Source organism: Haemaphysalis longicornis, unplaced genomic scaffold, assembly GCF_048455015.1.
Source record: "Haemaphysalis longicornis isolate Haplotype H1 unplaced genomic scaffold, Haemaphysalis longicornis Haplotype H1 scaffold_7, whole genome shotgun sequence".
In the NCBI taxonomy this organism is placed as follows: Eukaryota; Metazoa; Arthropoda; class Arachnida; order Ixodida; family Ixodidae; genus Haemaphysalis; species Haemaphysalis longicornis.
In genome coordinates this window covers 155,711,506-155,730,678 of record NW_027526422.1, presented here as the reverse complement: position 1 = coordinate 155,730,678, position 19,173 = coordinate 155,711,506, and positions in this window count along the sequence as shown.

The following is a 19,173-nucleotide window of genomic DNA, read 5'->3' as shown; positions in this document are numbered from 1 at the left end:
GTTCGCTGCCATGGCCAGTTGAGGTAATATTGTAATAAACCCAAAAGGTATTTGAGGTGTTGAGTTATTCGATACGTATGCTAATTACTTTGCCATGCAGTTGAATAAAATTACGAATGGCTGGCTGCTGTCAAAACAAGAGCGTCTTCGGGATGGGTGCTTTGGAAGAAAGCAGCAACTTGTTCTGTAACTTGGATGAGAAAGATTGGCACAGTCAAAAGATCATGTTTAGAGAACGTTTCTAATTCATTTTGCGACCAGATCAACAAATTTGTGCTACCGAAGGAAATTACAGGACAGAGGCATCCTTACTGCTTCACAATCGGACAAACTCAGCGAGTAGACCAACATTATGTTAACTAAACCGTATCCCCTAACCGCAGTGTAGATGTGTGATGTAACAGGCGACGTCGGACATATTTCTCTTGCAGGAGGGTTGCAAGCTAGCTAACTGGAAAGAAATTTTTGCATGGAACTAGTGGGAACCTAAATAGAGACAAACGAAGTGCAAGACAAGGACCAGCGGCCGGCAGTCCTTGTGTTGCACTTCCTTCGTCTTTGTTTAGGTTCGCGCTGGCTCCATCCAAGAATGTTTTTTTTGACTGGCAAGAGTATGCGATGAACCGATCGGGCATGCTTAAAGAACTTCGGCAGAGAGCCACCATGCATTAATCTTTATGTCACTACACGGCATTCGGTATAAAAGAGAGATACTTTGCGCCTGCTCATCAAGTTTTGGAAGAATACTGTACTCAGTATCTCGTGATAAGTCCCTACAAATGGTGCTGAAAAGTTGCTTATCTTGAGGTCTTGAGGAGCAATATCCAGGGCAACATTCATGGTTAGGTCCGCCCGATAATTCCACGACTACCACCACCACTGATACATATTGCGTGCCTTCAAACTAATTACCCATAGGAAGTGTTGTCGCCATAAGTATGAGGGATAACTATGGGTCCCAATTTTGTAATAAATAACATGCACTCCTCCAGGTAGCATCTGGGTACAAAACTCTCGGAGAGATGGCGCTGCCTATCCTAACGTGGGAACATGGAATTCAATTCCTCTTCGTCAGTAGAGTACTTTTAATAAACCCGCTTATCTCTTGATATGTTCCCTAGAACAAAACCGTCGAATGGGTTATTGGTTTTGTTTGTAAGTAACGAACTATATATCAAGGGGCTAAATAAAAACAATTGTCTCCCTTCGACGTAGTGAAGGTGGTTGGAAAGCAAAGCTTTAAACGACGCCCACAACAATTGCCCATGCAACGTTACTTGAATCCACACGCGTGGCTCTACAAAGACCGAAACGAGCGACACTTCCAGCCGTTAAAAGGCATTGGCCTATGCGGCGTCCTGAAAGCAGCAGCGTCGGTCATGGCCGGGCTAGAGCGGTGGACGCCACCGCCGTAGCCCGGTTGAGCGTCGGCCAAAAGAAAACGGAGAGGAGTGTCTTTTGAATGTTGAGGCAGCGGAACCTAGCCATCCTGATGTACTTACTCGGGGCCACCCCACCGCTCGACACAAGCGTTCACACTAACAGAATTCGGGGTGTGAGCTTAGTGATTCCCATTTAAACCTGTTTTAAACTAGCTAGTTCAGTAAGATTGAGAATTGCAAGAAAGATGAGGGAAGTTTTATAGTCGCTGTTGAACATCACTCGTTGCTCCTTCCGACTTCTGTAATACCTTTTAAAAGACAACCAATTGGGTATTCATCAACTTAGAGAACCGAAACTTATTCGTGACAAGCAGTACGCAAAAGGTAGCGTTTCTCTAGCCGCCAGATGTCTGTATGTGGTTTTTTATAATATGTTTTCCTACCCTTCATACCAATCCGTAATGTATCTTTGTCATACGACCACTTAAACCCGTCCGGTTAGGGTTACCCGGAAGGAGCAGTCGAGCAAGTTAATCAAGCCGTGCGAAGGAAGCACGCAATGTACGCGAAGCAGCGCCAAACCATGTCCAAAACAACCGTAGCAAAAGCTGACGACAATGTCGTACCACCAACGCTCCCGCTGGCGAGGAGCCACCTACGCGCGGGGAACGCTTCATATCCTTCGCTGTGCCGTATCCAGTGAGCTTCGTGAGTGAAACTTTCCGCCCCTTTACCCCCGCTGCCGCCTCCGCCTCGTTGGTAGTCCATTGTCCCGCACGCCGCGAAAGAACCCTTGGCTGGTAGTGACAGAAAGCTCTGCTTTAAAGCAAACTGCATATGTCACCGGGATAAATAGGTATTTAGGAATATAGTAAAGCACTTACCTTGCCAAAACATTTCATAGAACAAAAAATCTCAATTTTTGGGTTTAGTTTCAATGAAGCAACAAAGCGTTACTAGTGCAATTGACGAAGTGTTCTCTTTTATTTCTGACACATATATCACTGAATAAAGGACACCGTCCGTAAAACGTGAGTGGCTCAGATATTCCAAATTTTTTCGTACACCCGCTCTCGTCTACCCCTCCTTCGGTGATACAAAAAAGCGGGAACTTGTAGCTAAACCACAATTCAGCAGCACAATATTACAAAGATATTGTGCTGATTGGTTCAAACGAACCATTCTGCTACTTTTACATTCTTTAAGGTTTTAGGTGGGACATGCTCTGATACCCTACCTGCAATGCACACATTTGCTGCAGGATGGTGGGAATCTAAGCTGTTCGTTTTAATATTAATTAGATAGGCAGAACGTCATCTCAGGGACGTTAAGAATTAAAGCCTATTGGTTGAAAATGTTCATCTTGCTGGTTATTTTGCTCAGCTGAGGTTCGAGGAACTGCCTTGCGGATACGCTGCACCAAAAAGGTGGAACTCTAAATAGAAGCTTTATTTGGGAATCGGCAACAGAACACAAGACGGGAGAAACCAACGAAAACAAGGGCGACTGCTCGCTCGCTTGCTGTCGTCGTCCGTGGGTGCAGGTAAGAGCTGGGCCCAGCTTGCTTGAACCTCTCCTGGTATCTCACACATCGTGTCCTTAGCTCTCACCTCTTGAAACGGCAATGGTGAGTGCGATAAAGTTGCGCTCTAAATTAATCCAATTTTAAATTAGCTCGCACTCATCGCTCCACCCATTGGGACGTGTGCGACTCTCTTATAAAAAAATTCTCGCCTGCTGTCTTTTCGCTGTAGTAAAAAATTATGCAACTAGTAGGCGTCATCAAAACAATGCTGGTACCATTTCGTGTTTTGGTTGCAAAGAAACAGCATTGTTTAAAAATATCCCGCCAATCGATGCAGTGAAAGTGGTTAGAGAACGGAGACGCCGAATGCTTGACTCAGGGCATTACTGATCGTGAAGATGTACAAAGGCGGGCACGAAACATAACCATAACCTTTATTATTTTTGTGTGGTGTTTCTTTACCCTAACAAAAATTTTTTGCAGTAACACCACTTGAATAAATGGCCGGGTTAACTGAGTAGGCATAGACCTGGCCATTCCACTGGAGGTTTGTGACGCGGCTGGAACGGCGTTGTGAAAAGCGACTTCAGCTTATTTGGCGTAAAATTCTGACTGATGGTATCAGTCAACATCGATAAAACTTTTCTTCTTTGTATGAGGATTTGAGCCGTCCAGGGTCATGTTTTTTGTGATGTCCTGAAACACGAGTTATAAGGATTTTTTGTACACACCCTTATCGAAGAAACCCTTATTTTCCTTCGGCTGAAAATTCGTCATTGTTTATTCATTATAAAACTTCGACCGATAAATAATAATAGCACATAGTATCATAAAATGTCTAACGGGTATCTAAGTGTTTTACCGGCCCAATATTGTGTGTTTTTCCCGATGATTGTAATAAAACACGAGGTATGGCAGTGTTCAATAACCAAGCCCCTACTGAATAAACCTAGAAGAAAGATAAATTCGACAGAGGAAAACAACCCATCTTACATAGTTTGTCAATTTAAAGTTTATAAAATTGCCAAATGAGTGAACAAAGAGAAATAAGTTAAGCTCAATTTTTTACAGTTCTACTCCGTATAAAATTTCATAGTGAAAACACATCCGGTATAAAATAAACACAGCTCCCGCAACATTTCTGTACTTGAGGGGACATGGGGATTTCGTTTTAGTTATGCCTTGTTTATAAGCGTTTTCTCAAGTGAGGATTTTATACCTTGAGTTCTTTTCCGCAGCCCTGATGGTTATTCGTGCCGCATGCTCTCTATTTTATTTTTTTTACATACTGCAGCCCTTTAAGCGCTATAGCAAGAGTGGTTAAAATACAGAGCTGTGATTACAAATAAAACAGTTAAGGGAAGAAAAAATAATCTATACATACCTACACACATGGCAGTTCCATTCAGAACAAAATCCCCATGAAATCGTTATACATCCAATGAGTGGGCATTGCTGGACAGGGCGCACATACCAACACAAAAAAGCAAGGAAGTATTGGTAGACACGACTTTCAAGAAAAGGCAGAAATTGATTTATCGGTGGCGCTCCTAATCTCACCCGGCAGTAAATTGCACTGTTCTATCGCTCTTTGCAAAAAACGTAATTTGAATACATTGGTGTGTGCATGAAATGGGGCGAGGTGTAGGGCATGATAAGTTTGAGTGACGGTTGGCATAGCATACGTAAGACAGCTGTTATCGGAAAGGCGACGGCGATGGTCGAGTGGTAAAACACTCGTCTCGTAAGCGGTAGGTACCAGGTTCAAATCCTGGGCCGCCGGATACCCACCGGTTTCTTTAAAGGGTACAAGCGTCCCCGTACCGTAGCTTGTCTCGACGGTTGAACAAACGCTTGAAGCTTGACCACAAGCAGCCATGGGAGGCCATGTGGTAGGTCTCTCGGACCCCTTCGGGCGGGGTCTGGGACTCCTGGGCACCCACCAATTCAAAGGGCCAACCCGCCCACTGTCTCGGCAGGTGATAAAAGGGCTTAGACACGCACTATAACTGCGGCAGACGTGGTAGGTTCCTCCGGAGCAGCTGGTCACCCACCTGAATAAAAATGGGCGCAAGCGCCCCCCGTACGGGGGATCCACTGTACTGGAAACCGTTACACCACGTCGGTTTGTACCAGGGGGTAAGAGAATGTGGGAGGTACCTCGGTACCGCTGGCAACCAACCAGTAAAAGTAGTACAAGCACCCCCTGAACCGGGGATATCGTGCTTGGGAAGTTACCCGACTTTGTCTAGAAATGCCAAATAGGAAGGGGTCGTAACTTTATTCTCTCTCTTCATGTTCCGAGTTGTATTCACTGTTTTCCCTGTCGCTTTCGTAGCACGTTGTTTTTTGCACAACAAATTTCCAATTATTTTTGCAGACCTAGAATGGCCATGTATAAGTAGTATAACAAGCCTCAACTGCTTACTACAGCGCAGTGAATTACTTACGACAAGTAAGTAACGTTTGGCGCTATTTTGTGTTTCGAAAGCGGTTCCGCGTACTGAAGAATGCGATAGCTGCAGCCAAGACTGAATGAGTGCCAGTTTTCACTTTTGTGCCTCCCTCAACCCGGATGTCAAACTAAAAACTTTGCCCCGCAGACTTATCACAAAACGGAGGAACTTTCCGCAGGTCTTCACGGTCTAGCAAGGGTGATAATTCGAAGAGCAAACAAACTTTGCTGTTCAATATCACTGTTCTAGGGAACAACGTTCGAAGAAATGGCGTTCCTCGAACTACTTCTTTCTGTGAGGAACGGGGAACCGCCGCCGTTCGCATTAGGAGTGAGTGGAACTGTAACGGTAAATTGTTACGTTTACGAAGGAACAGCAGAGGGAACGGTGTTCCTTCTGGAAACGTTGCATTGCTAGGATATGGCTGTTTTTGTTGCCAAGGCTTTACGGCGCTGAAACTAAAACAAAAAACCACAGGACACTACTGTGTTTATTTTCCTAAAAGATGCCCAATTGCCCGCCCTTCCGCAGAGCGTGCATCCTCGAAGGTCAAAGACAGAATATTAATCACGCAGCAGGCCGCAACCTCTCGTCAGGCTGCACCGGGTGCGAAGGTCGTTGTTGCCACGTCGGCCTCAGACGCACACGATACAGATGCTTTGGTGCCCCTTTGATTCGTCTTCAGCTGCGGCTACTTCATCTTTTGTGCATAAGAGTATAACGCGAAAGCCGAGCAGGAGGAGACGTGAATGTGCCGTATTCATGGCACACCTGTTTTCTACAGTACGGGCAGCCGTGCCAGCTGAAGGAGCAGTACGAAACTTCTCTGCTGTCTGTCAATGGACATCTGGGTCGCCGGCGTTGCGCTTATGGTGTGAAAAACAACGCAAAACGATCTGAACCCCAGGTATTGAAATATTGCTGCTGCCGCCCAAAGCGAGGCGACATCTATATGATGTCATACGCAACAGCAACCACCCTGAGAGTTGCAAGGAGAATCTGACCTCGGATCTTCTATCAGCCTACGGCACGGACATGGCACTCGAACGCGCCACCGTAAATGTTCTCACGCACCGAGCGGACCATCGGTTTCATGATGTGGCCAATGCCTGGATTTTTTTGACGAATAGCTTTCAGAGGTTAAATGAACGTGTTTCTAATCAAATCCAATTTCGCTAAGAGTTTTGCGGAAACTTTCTTTCGCATCATAGCTGAACGAAGAATGTAGTGTATTGTTACGGACCGGTTTAGACCACTGCTTCAGCCGGGTATCGATGGTGAACCGAGTAGCGTACACTCAAGTAGGGTTGCTAACCTGCCGGGATTTTGCGGTACTGTCCCAACGTTTTATAAAACGTGCCGAGTCCCACGCCGTCCCTGTCGGGGCAGCTATATGTCCAGTATTTGTTTAGAACCGCGCAGTTAGGATTTTTTGCGCTCCAAAGCAGCCTCAACAAGTCACGTCACGCTTCGGAACACAAATTTGGTGCGAATATGTCCCGGCAGAGCTTCGGTTAAAGTTGAACTTCCACGTGAAGTGCGACAACATTTATAAGTACATTCTCCAGCAAGATAAACTGTTGTAAAGAGCATGTAGCCTGATGAAGTACCACACAATAAGACCGCAACAATAATGAAACTATGGATGCGTCTGGAAAACACTGACATAAAGAAAACCGGTTTCGTTGCCTTTCTGTCTTAGGGCATGCTCTCACCCGCATTCTTCCCCCATTTTGACTTCATTCATTAAAGAGTTGGTAACCCTAAGCTGGTGGCTGCACCCATGCGCAGTTTGTTCATTCGGACAACGAGAAGCTGGAGGCCAAACTTAAATACTTTAACGTACAGATACAGCAGGCAAGGAAGCGGCAGAAAGGGAACCACGATATTTCAATCCGGCAAAGTAGGAATGCAAACTCTGTGGTTGAAGCATTGGCTGTAATACTCGCGCTTGCGAGAATGCAAGGACGAAAGCACAACGGTCAAAGTTATGCGCACGGCAACACAGAGTGTTTAAATGGCCGCCAAACCAAATATACACAAACCAACCACTGTCTGTAGAGAATGCGGGTTGTATGCTAGAACACGCCTATGAGAGCATATGGAGGGAGTCTCCTGTGCCTCACAAACTGAACCAACTTTACCTAAAGTACAATACAGATCACCGCCCGCCGAGACTCGCCGACGCGCGCCGTTGCCGATGACAATGAAACGTCGAAGGCACGTGAAGCGTCCTCGTCTCGTGCCGGCCCAGGAAGACACTGGCAGCACTGTCGCTCCAGGAGCCATAAAAGAGACCGGGCGTTCAGCAAGGCGAGCATTCGCAGTGGTGGTGTGGAAGGCGCAACAACAACGGCAACGAAAATGGAGGAACGTAGCCCCGACCATGAGATGCTTCGCATCTAAAAAAATCGTCTAGGAGCGTTTATCAACATAATCTGCTGCCGGGATGTTCTCACTTGTATCATATTCGTTGTTCCATGTGAGTGTTAAAGTGTCCCTACATAGGTTTACAAAGGTCGCTCTTTCAATCGCGCAATCGCTAGAGTACTCCTTGATGAAAACGTACACCAAATTTTACCCCTCTACATAAAGCAGGGGCCACACAAACACGCAAAAAAGACCATTTCTAACTCTCCTTGTTTAACAACCGCTTTCTCGCTGCCGTACTGCCGCGCGCTGACGCAGGTTCCTGCTCTGACATCGCCTCTATAACGCACGAACCACTGAACCTTACGGTGCCGCTATTGGTGGGCCCATTTAAAGACTGCAGCCAGTCAGCGTCCCCCTCCCTTTTCCCTTGAGGAAAACGCGGGTGCAGTCCCGGCGAGCGTCGCTCGGGCATCGGCGGCCCGGCGTATATTATTAGAGGCGAATGTTGGTCGTCACTATACGTCACACGTGCTTCTCTGAGTTTCTAGGTATAGCGCGTCGTTTACAAGGTATGAATAACGCTGAAAAACACGGAGAGTGTCTGCAGGCGCAAGCGCCGCTACACGCGCGACCGCGGCAAACATCTGCCTTCACGGTTGACAAGGAGCCCACTCTGCGGTGTATGCACGATACGGCATACACCACAGCAGCTAAATCTTGTCACTGCCCGGCTGACCGACACTAATCGAAAATCATTTTATAAATACGTGAGAGTGGTTAGATTGCGCTTATTCGTAAACCGGTGACTGTATAACAGCGGCGATGCCAAACCTTTTCCGAGCGTCGGGGCCTCAGAGGGCCTTGTTCGCCGTGAGAGTGCCGCATGCGTAAACGCCAGCGTGTAGCTAGTCGTCAGCGTAAATCTTCAATTACTATCTTGCGCGAGCATGCTGTGTTTGGACCGCCCTACATGGTCTTCAAAGGCTCGTTTCCGCTATTCTAAAACTGACGTGCCGACGCGATCACGGCCGTCGCGGTGACCATAGTCGTCGGGAAGTCGGAGCAGCCCGACCAGCCCCACTCTGAAGTTCTAGGAGAAGCCTGCGCGACTGCAGCTAAAAAGAAAAAAAAACGTTACGTACCACCGAGGTGCACGCATCTCGAAGCTTGCCATGTTCCTCTAGGCGGTCTTGCGCCTGGTAGTGACATCACCACTTCCATACTGCTGTGGAGGTGCCATGAGAGAGATGGTAAGGGCTCCAGGTCTAATGGCTGGCCTTTTTACTAAAGGATAACTCACCTAATACTCAATGCATTTAAACCATTTTTTGGACATGACGTTTCTTCGAGAGTACTCCAGCTTTTAAACACATAAAATCGCAACCTACAGAACCCTCTTTAGGGTTAATTTAAATTGGTCACTTTATTTCGCCCAAGGGTTATCCGGCACCAGCTTTACAGTTTAAAAAATCAAATGTAACGTTATTGTAACTATACGTTACAATGTCCCAACTGTAAAACGCGTTCCTTTATCAACACGCGAAATTGTAATGGGAATTCGTTTGAAAGTTATGAAGGAACGTGTACAACACTGTTCAATATTTCAGGGCACAAAAGAGTTCTGTGAAATGAAACAGCGTAGAAGCACGTTTATGTCTAACCTTTCAATACGAACATGCCTGCATACTGTGGCCACAAAAACGTTAATTATTCAATTTTAGTTAGGCAGGCGATATCACTTGTTATTATCTCATTCTGTGTCGCGCTGGGCGCATAACCATACTGTTGAAGAGGCCTTAATGTACATTCAAGCGCCAAATTTAAAAAAAACTGTTAACTTTGATCTGTCTGTTTAGACAGATGTATTCGGAAGCCTAAAGGAGCCAAGAAAATAAAATACAACTACATGTAATTTGAAAGAACTAGGATTCAGTATCTAACTCAGCTTCATTACAGCCCCGAATGATGTTTTTTTTAACGAAAAAAAGCAAGAAGTATTTAAAACTTTCACATTTTGCGCCACAGTGACGTGTTATGAGCAAGAACGACGTCATAGGAGCCAACAACAAAACATAATTTTCAGTGCGTTACTGCACGTTAGCATTGAAGTGATGTGGTCAAATGGAACTAGAGGCCCCATTACAGACGTCCAGTCAGGTGCCGTCGCGACAGGTCCGTTAGCTGCCGCCAATCGCACAAACAAGTTTCCATGACGCCATAGAAAAGTTGCGGGAAATCGGCTTGGGCGTCGCGACTGCTTCACACGTTTTCTTTTATATCTCCGTTATTTGTTCGAAGATTGCGATGGTATTGGTATCGTTGTTATCGGGACTAAGCAGTCTTTCCAATCAACCCAACTTGTATTTTGTCTTCATGGCTCCTTTAGTTCAACAAGAAATTTCAAAAATACGGGTTCCTGCAAATAGGTGACCAACAACATGGCAATACGGTGCACATATTCAAGCTAATTTGAAGAGTGTGAAGATTGTGGTCCTACTTTTTAAAAGGTTTTAGAAAGAATACGCTAAGTTAGCTCAAAACAAGATTTGGGTAAACATGAATGCGGAAGCGCAACTGTGGGCCTCCAAAGTGAGGGATGTGCTCTAAACCCCCACAACACCAACGCTCGATGACTGTAGCTGTGTAAAGGTAGACTTGAAAGTAGGTTGTGGCCGTCACCATCTAATATGAAATGTGTATAATATTGACACCTGAGGTGTGCTTCATTACATAGAACAGTCTGATTGCGGAGATCACAGTTAAAAATAAGAAAATTACGTCGCTGCTAATGTTACCTCAGCCTAGCGGTCAAAATAGGCATGGGTCACGGGTCAAAGTTCTACAGCAGAAAATAAAAACAACTGAAAGAAAATGGACGACGAGAAAAAAATACTCTATCGGTCATTTGATTTTACTTTCAGAATATTTTCATCAGACGTAGCGACGAAGCGCGGCACTCACAATTTTGCAGAAAAAGATCTGAAGTGATTTATTTTACAAGCAGCTGTAGTAATATATTTACTAAAAAATGCCTTCTGACTTGTTTATTTGTGTTTGTTACTAGCGCGCGGTATTGTTCGATTCCGCTATGTTGTGTTCCTTTGGGGGCGCCTGTATCCTTGATATTTTGCATGCCGTATCACAAGCTTGCTGGTAAAAGGGTGTAGCATTTAGGTCTCTTTCATTGACTATTCTCGTCTTAGGAGCAATGATGTGGGGATTTCGTCCTGATCCGAAGTTTGTCCATACGAGGCAAGAACTAATAAATGTGGTATAAGCAAGTGCCACGGTTGCCTATTCGCAGACTAACGACTGTGCACCTCACTCTGTCGAATGATTTTTGCTGCTCGTAGTTTTTTTTTATTTCGGAGCAAACGTGCACTTTAGAATAAATGTTTGCTGAACTAACCTCGACTTTATGGAAAGCCCTTAACAAATCAATTTTCAACAGAAAAACTTTAATTCATCAAAATTTTACGCCCGGTGATTATGCTAGCATGATCAAACCTGAATTGGTTATTACTTTCATCCAAGCTTAGCGAAACAGCTCTAGCTTCACAAGACCGATATCGCTATTGTATGCTATTGTACGATGTTACTATGGGGTTGAAGAGACTCCAGTACTTTTTGTTATTGACGCATAACGATCAGTTCGAGTGCTTTTCTGAAAGATCTACTGCCATAAAACCGGTTTTGTTCAAGGGCTGTTAAGCTGAAGCGGCTGCGCCTCCCTTTTCTTGCTTAGCGTAATCGCCGTGCTACATACATGCAGCACGATTCTATAGCATCAGTATTGTGAGTTTCAGACGCAAGAACAATGCTTACTGTGCTCCGGTTTTAATATAATAAGCAAAATCTCGACTTTATGATAGCCACTGTATTCAGGCCAGCACCATTGGATACGTTGTTTCTGCGTTAGCGTTTTAGTTCTTAGGCAACGGATTTTGATGTTTCTGTTGTGCAGAATATTTTTAAACACCATGTCGGATGAGCATATATAGCCACCTATTTCACTCCTAAGGCACACCTTGGGCACACGTGAGTAGTCTCATGTTTCAAGTGGATTTCTTTTTCTAGTCGCTTAGTTTTCTTCCGGGATCTTTAACCAGCAATCCACTGCAGAAAAGTGTGTTGTCATGCATCGCCTAGCGGTGGAGCACAGCCGTGTTTAAACCAGCGTAGAATGCTAGCATTCTATCTGTACTATGATCATAACAAACTGGCACCGGTTATCGGTCTGCGCCGGTATCCATTACCTGCATTTATCCCGAAAACTAAAACTATATACATTACTGCACTGATACCAGTAAAGACAGTGTTACCCTTTTATGCTAGCAAAGTGAGGGATATTGTGAATAAGTTGTCGGAATAGCGCACCATTCACTATGAAACATTCTACGAAAAGCAGCGCTCCGTACAACAAAATGCGGAGCAATAGAAATTGTCGTTGCGCCCATTTAAGACCTTTCTCATAACAGCTTTTTTCACATTCAGCACTGTCAAACCTTACGCCTAAAAACGAAACGATAGAAGTCTGCAAACCAATCATCAGTCTTATTAGCACGATAGCGAAGTGCGGCCCTGTCCATATTTTATCTGTTTATAGCTATTCTCTCTTTTTTCGCCAATCTTACGATAACGTAACCTCACGTTTTGCTGTGGTATTCTGAATCAACAACATAATACGTACGTGAAGGAATTTATCACAGAAGATGGTTTTGTTGGCAGGTTCCGCATTCATCGAGAGCTTCAAGATTCCCGTGTTCTCCTGCGCCCCCTGAGGTATCCTGTACGGAGGAGAGAGCGAGAGCCTGGAAAGCAAATCATGATTTGCTTCATCAATTTCTCGGCCTTCATGGTGGCAGCCCTTGGCGTTGTGTGTGCTGCGCAGGGCATGAACTTCTCAGATCCTGAGCCGGGAGGCCTTAAAATTGCTACAAATCCCGAATTACCGAAGTACAAGAAAATTGCGCACTTCGCCATGTTATCCCGATATGACGATAAGCAAGAGTACTGGGACACCGTGCTTCACATGATAGAAGTGCAGAGCGCGGTAGGTTGACCCCGAGATGTACGATTTATAGGATACATTTTGTGAAAATTCCCTGGTTGTGTTAAGAACACTGCAACTACCCGCATATTGCTTCCAGCGTAATCGAAGATGGAAAAGAAGCTCGTGCGCAGGCGGGCAAGACGGTCAGTTGCTTGTGTCGCCCACCAGCAGGCAATACGTGGAAATATGCAGAAAACACTGTCATATTGCGCGAATCCGTAGTTTTCTTCAGTATTTTTTATGAATAAATACATAACTATACACCTAAAAAACGGACGAGCTTAGCTTTTAAGTGTTTCAAATAGCCAAAGCAGGTCTCGAAATATTTCTGTTTCATTCTTGTCATCACCTAAGTGTTCACAAAAAATAATTTGTACCCGAAGTGTTACTACTCAGAAAAATATTACTGTATTGATTAAATGTAGGCTAGTTTCTCGCAGTTATGGCGGTAACACGAGTGTAGGGAAGAATTTATATTACTGTTAACTATCTCGGTGACATATGCTACAATTCTAATCTGGCTGCAGTGAGAATGAACTGTCCCCATATTCTCCGCCATTGGGCTTGTTCAGTAACTATAACAGCTGCCGTAAGAACAACAGGTCAGAATATCTTTATTGTATTTCCAGGATTATTTTGTATTAACATCACCTATGGTGGCCGAATATTTCTGATTATATATTGATTTAACAGGTTCCGCCTCTTATCACTCTGGTAACTCCGTTTTTTTTCCACGCTTCTCCATAAAAAAGGTGCGGTACCGAGAAGGCGGGAAGGTCCTAAACAGAGGATATTCAATGTAATGTTCATTGTTTGATGGTGGTGTTTAACGCGCCGACGCAGCACAGGTGATGAGGTGCGCTGTAGTTGAGGGCTCCGGAACAATTGTGACCCCCTTGGGAAATATATAGTGCGCCAAAATCGCGAACACACGGGAGTTTTTTTGCTTTTCGCCTCCATCAGGAAAGCGGCCGCCGTGGCCGGGAATCGAACCCGTGACCCCGTGCTCACCAGCGCAAGGTCTTATCCACTGAGCCACCATGGCGGGTAATTTTATCTAACGTACATGTTGACATTGGCCCTTAAAGGGCACATGCAGACAAAATAAAAGTTTGTTTCATTCGAAAGATTTCGTGCCTTAAGTGTCCCCTGCGCTTCTCCGACAGCAAACGATACCATGTTCGCTGAGACGTTTCTCAATTTGGGTTAACATTTTGATTTTCCCGCCAAATCGCGTTTTTCGTGATTTTCACGCCAAAACGCCTGCCATGAAGTCACACGGACGGGCATTCAAACGAACTACCAGTGCGTCATTAGGCTCTGCAGCCTTCCGTACCGTCAGTCCATCCGGATGGCCCAAAATACTGATCCGATGCAGTTGTCTGCCATTGCTTTGTTGCTTGCCTCATTTGCAGCTTGTTGGTTTTTGGTATTGTAGAAAGTAGGTGTTTCGTAAAACATGGGGTATGCTCGAAAAACAAGGACACGTAAGAAAACGTCCCTTACGTCAATCATCCGGTTTCGTGTAAGACAACTCCATAGCGGTGGAGGGCTTTGCAGCTGAAACAGGCATAGTGCGCCCTGTACCAAACCAGTGAGCATAAAAACATTAATGTTCACATGTACTTTCGTGATTTCCGCTTGTTACACCATTACTCGTACTGCTGTAAATTGAATGTTCATATTATTTAAAAGCAAATAGCTCGTTCGGCAAGCTTATAAGCCCTGCATAATATGCGTTTGCTTTTGCAGGTCTCAGCCAATGGCTGACCACATGTGGTAGGATCTGACCACATTCTGTTTCTCTCTGAAAGGGCATGGCGTGTGTCCATGATAGAAGTGTCGTGTTTGGTAAAAAATGTTCTTCGTAAATTTCGGCAGGTGTGGCCTGCAGAGGCAGCGTCATGAGCTTTTTGGTTTCCTGTTATCCCACAGTGACCAGGAACCCACTGAAACAATATTGTGCCCAGCGCCTGCTGCAAGGTGGTGTAGATGGAGAATATTGCCGTGAACCATGTATGGGCTTGCTTATTTATTGTTTGTTTTTACTGCCTTGCCACGCCCGGCTGTGTTATCTGCGTTCCAAGCATAGGGCGTCTTCCATTCGTTATTTTTATGCTGCACGGGCTATCACATTCAGATAAGCAAAGTGTTTCGCCCTAACGTCGCTAGCTCAGAATAATCGTCTGTGATCTACAATGTTCTGAATGTGAATCGGCGGTTCCAGAAACACTCGCGCCGAAAGATAAAAAGCCTGCAGAGCAGACGCCTCAGCATTCGATTCTGCGACACTCGCCGACGAAAGTCACTTTGTTGACCGCTGCTTCGCCACCTCTGTATTCTTTTGAGTTGTTAGGGGAGCTCAAGTTCGCTTCAATACACTTGTTTCTTCTTTAAGACAACTGCGTCGTCCTAGGCTTCGTGACATCTGATGAAGGTGCTGGGTACTCACCCTTTATGCTCTCTACGACATCTGGAAGCCGCCAAGCCAGCCCAACGAGAGAAAGCCGCCGACTGAAAGGATTGCTACCCGAGTTCGGTCTCATGCCAGAAGGGCCCAAGAAAAGGAACGCTGCAACCAAAACCATGGTGCAAGAAACAACGTCGCCAGTCGTCCTGCAGCAGCCCCGGGAACCGCCATCGTTCCGGGGAGCCCCCGCCGAAGACACCGAAGAATGGTTGGAGAAGCTGGAGCGCGTCCGTATCTTCAACAGGTGGGATGACGAAGATACTTTCCGGCATGTCTTCTTTTACCTAGAAGATGCTGCTCGAACTTGGTTCGAGAACCATGACAGTTCTTTGACCGACTGGACTCAATTAAAAAAAGAGTTCCTTAAGACCTTCACTACCATTGTGAGGAAAGAGCGAGCTGCGCTTTTGCTTGAAACGCCAACGCAGCACCCCTACGAAGGTGTTGTGATCTTCGTTGAGGAGATGAAGCGAGTTTTTCGCCGTGCGGACCCCGAAATGACCGAATAAAAAAATCTCAGGTTTCTAATGCGAGGAGTGAAGCAAGAGCTTTTTGCTTGTCTAGTCCGTAACCCGCCGAAGACGGTGGCTGAATTCGCGTCTGAGGCGGCCGCGATGGAGAAGACACTAGAAATTCGAATGAGGCCGTACGACCGCCCTGTCAACGCGCTGTTCTCGGAGACCATCGGTGTTGCAACTGGAAGCTCCGATACATTGCGCAAGACCATACGAGCAGTGGTCAAGGAGGAGCATCAGAAACAACGCCGCAACCTAAAGTGACTTCTCTGACAGACGTCATCCGTGAAGAGGTTCAACAGGCGCTGGGAACTTCTATGTCTTCAGAAGCACCCCGTCAGCCCCAAACGATGACCTACTCCACAGCTCTTCGTCAACCCCGCCCTTCTCCAACCCGTCGTCAAGAGGCCCAGTTATACCGCCGTCCAATGCCGCCCGCCCGACGCCCTGTATACCAATACCAGACGCCAAGGAAGACCGACGCGTGGCGAACGCCCGATAATCGCCCGCGGTGCTACCACTCCGGAGAGGCCGACCACATCTACCGTCGCTGCCCCTACAAGAGGCTCGGTCTGCGAGGATTCTCCGTCGACGCACCCCCCGCACGGGGCACCTTGACCAATCTTGGTGACGGTACTGGCGATACCGCGGATCCCGAGCCCCCAACGATAAGCTGGATCCAACCGTGGCGATGTGTTTATAGGTGGAGGGTTAGAAACCACGAACAGTGGTCGTCGGAGCCCAGGTCAAGCTCCGGCCGATGGGCTCCCTGCCTGTCTACCAGGCAGGGAGCTGCGGGACCTCTTTGACTACCAGGGTAAGGTCAAAGGAGAAAGTACCCCCGTCTCCCGGCTTTCCAACGTATCATATGGCATTTTCCAACCCCCCCCCCCCCAGACGTGATCGGCCCCCGAAAAGGGGCCGCACTGAAGTTTCCTTTCCACCACTTCCTGACTTGAGTCCTCCTAAACCGAACAACTATCTTCGCTTCATCGTGATGGAATCTGTAGACCAATCAAAACCTCTTGCTTCACAGTCGGTATTTCTCATTGCAAAGTTTCTCGACGGTATTGTTGGAGGGTCCTATAAGGCCAAAAAACATCGAACCGGTGAAATCCTTGTCGAGGTCAGTAGCCAGGATCAGGCCAGAAAACTTCTTGCGCAAACCAGCATCACCGATCTGCCAATCCGAGTCACGCCCCACCGCAGCCTGAACAACTCCCAGGGCGTGATTTCCGACTATGACCTACTGAATGAAAATGAAGCCGACTTGCTGGAGGGTCTTCGTGGCCAGGGCGTAACAGCGGTCAGGCGAATAACTATACGAAGAGATGATAAACACATACCAACAAAGCACCTCATCCTAACCTTTGACAGGTCGAACCTTCCTGAATATATCAATGCAGGTTTCGTGCGATGTCCAGTCCGGCCTTACATCCCGAACCCGCGGCACTGTTTCAAGTGCCAACGGTTCGGGCACGGCACGAACTCCTGTCGCGGCCGAATTACCTGCGCGAAATGCGCCCAGCACGACCACGCGTCCGAAAATTGTAACGTTCAACAGTCTCTCTGCATAAATTGCCAGGGTCCACACGCAGCCTACTCCAGGAAATGTGACAAATTTCAGCTTGAAAAGAAAATCAGAAACATCAAGGTAACCGAAAACATCACCTCAGAGGCGCGAAAGAGGTTCGCCTCCTTCCCTCTGGGCAGGTACGCCGAAGCAGCTCGCCGGGGGGCGGAGCGGCGTCTGGTCTCGGCGGGGACCCAGTACCGCGAGTCGGACTTGGTCCCTTCCCGCCCCCCCCCCCCCTGGGTTGCCTCAGGCAGCCCAACCCGCCTCCGCACAGCTCGCTGAGCCAGCAGCGGCTGCGGGAGCAACCAAGTCTGGTGGAAGCGATGCTGCATCCTCCACTTCCACTCCAGCGTCCCACACCACAAGCGAGGGCGCAGACGAGATGGAGACGGAGGAACTAGCGGCAGCTCCCACCCCCCCCGCACCGCCTGCGCCATCCGAGGTGTTCCTGATTTTCTCGGTTGTTGCGGGCAGGGAAAAGCGCGCCCCAAAGGGTTCGCGGTCCAGGGAGCCTGATCCGTCAGGCGCTCTGAGGATATCCGAGGATGAAATGGACGTCGGTCCGTTCTTGTCTGCGGTGCACCGCAAGGAACGCATCCCGATGCCAAAGCCTCCCGACAAGCCAAATAAGACGAGAGTCACAGCCCCGAAAGACGACACATAAACAACACAGTCCAGTAGCTCCGAACACTTCATAATGGGAAGAGAGAACATTGTACAATGGAACTGCAGAGGCCTCCTGAATAATCTTGACGACGTGTATGAGATTCTGCATACCAATCAGCCAAGTGTAATGTGTGTTCAGGAAACACATTTGAATTCTAAACACACAAATTTCTTGAATAGTTACCTGGTATAAAGGAAAAACAGGGCCGGCTGCACACACTCCTCTGGCGGTGTGGCCATAATCGTCTGGAAATCCTTAGCATGCCACCCTGTCACTTTAAACACTATCCTTGAGGCTGTAGCAATACGCTTAATAATATTTAATAGGTTGATAACGGTATGCTCTATATACATTCCTCCTGATGTTACACTTTTGAGCTCTGACTTCGAGGCGCTGGTTGACCAGCTGCCTGAACCATACATTCTAACAGGCGACCTTAATGCTCACAATTCTCTTTGGTCTCTTCTCGTACGGATGCCCGAGGTCGCCTGATAGAGAGGTTTCTTACATCCTCTGGAGCATGCCTTTTCAGCAATAAACAGCCTACATATCATAACATAGGACACAACACATACTCATGTCTTGACTTGGCTATTGGCTCCGCAGTTGTCTTTCCTCTTCTCGAGTGGGGTGTGGGAACTGACCCATATGGCAGTGACCACTTCCCCACCTCACTTACATACATAGGTAAAGGCCCAAGCAGTTCATCTTCCCATAATAGGTTCAATGAAGCACGAGCTAACTGGAACACATTTACAGAGACATCGAAACTACACTACACAACTATAAGACACCTACACGTAGATGGAGCTACCCAACTCCTCACGGCGCACATCCTCGACGCCGCCGGAAAGTCTATTCCCCACGCCTCTGGTGCCCCGCGCAACCAGCGGAGGCCGTGTTGGAATGAGGACTGTAGGCGGGCGCGAGAGGCCCAGAACAAGGCGTGGGGTGTCCTTCGTCGGAACCCCACGTCGGGTAACCTCATTTTGTTCAAACGGGCCAAGGCGTTAGGAAAACGTGTGCGCCGTGAGGCGAAGCGAGAGAGTTGGCACACCTTCTTGACATCCATTAATTCATACACGGACACACACAAAGTCTGTACACGTATACGCAAGCTCAAAGGACAACAGACACACAGCCTGCCCCTGGTTAG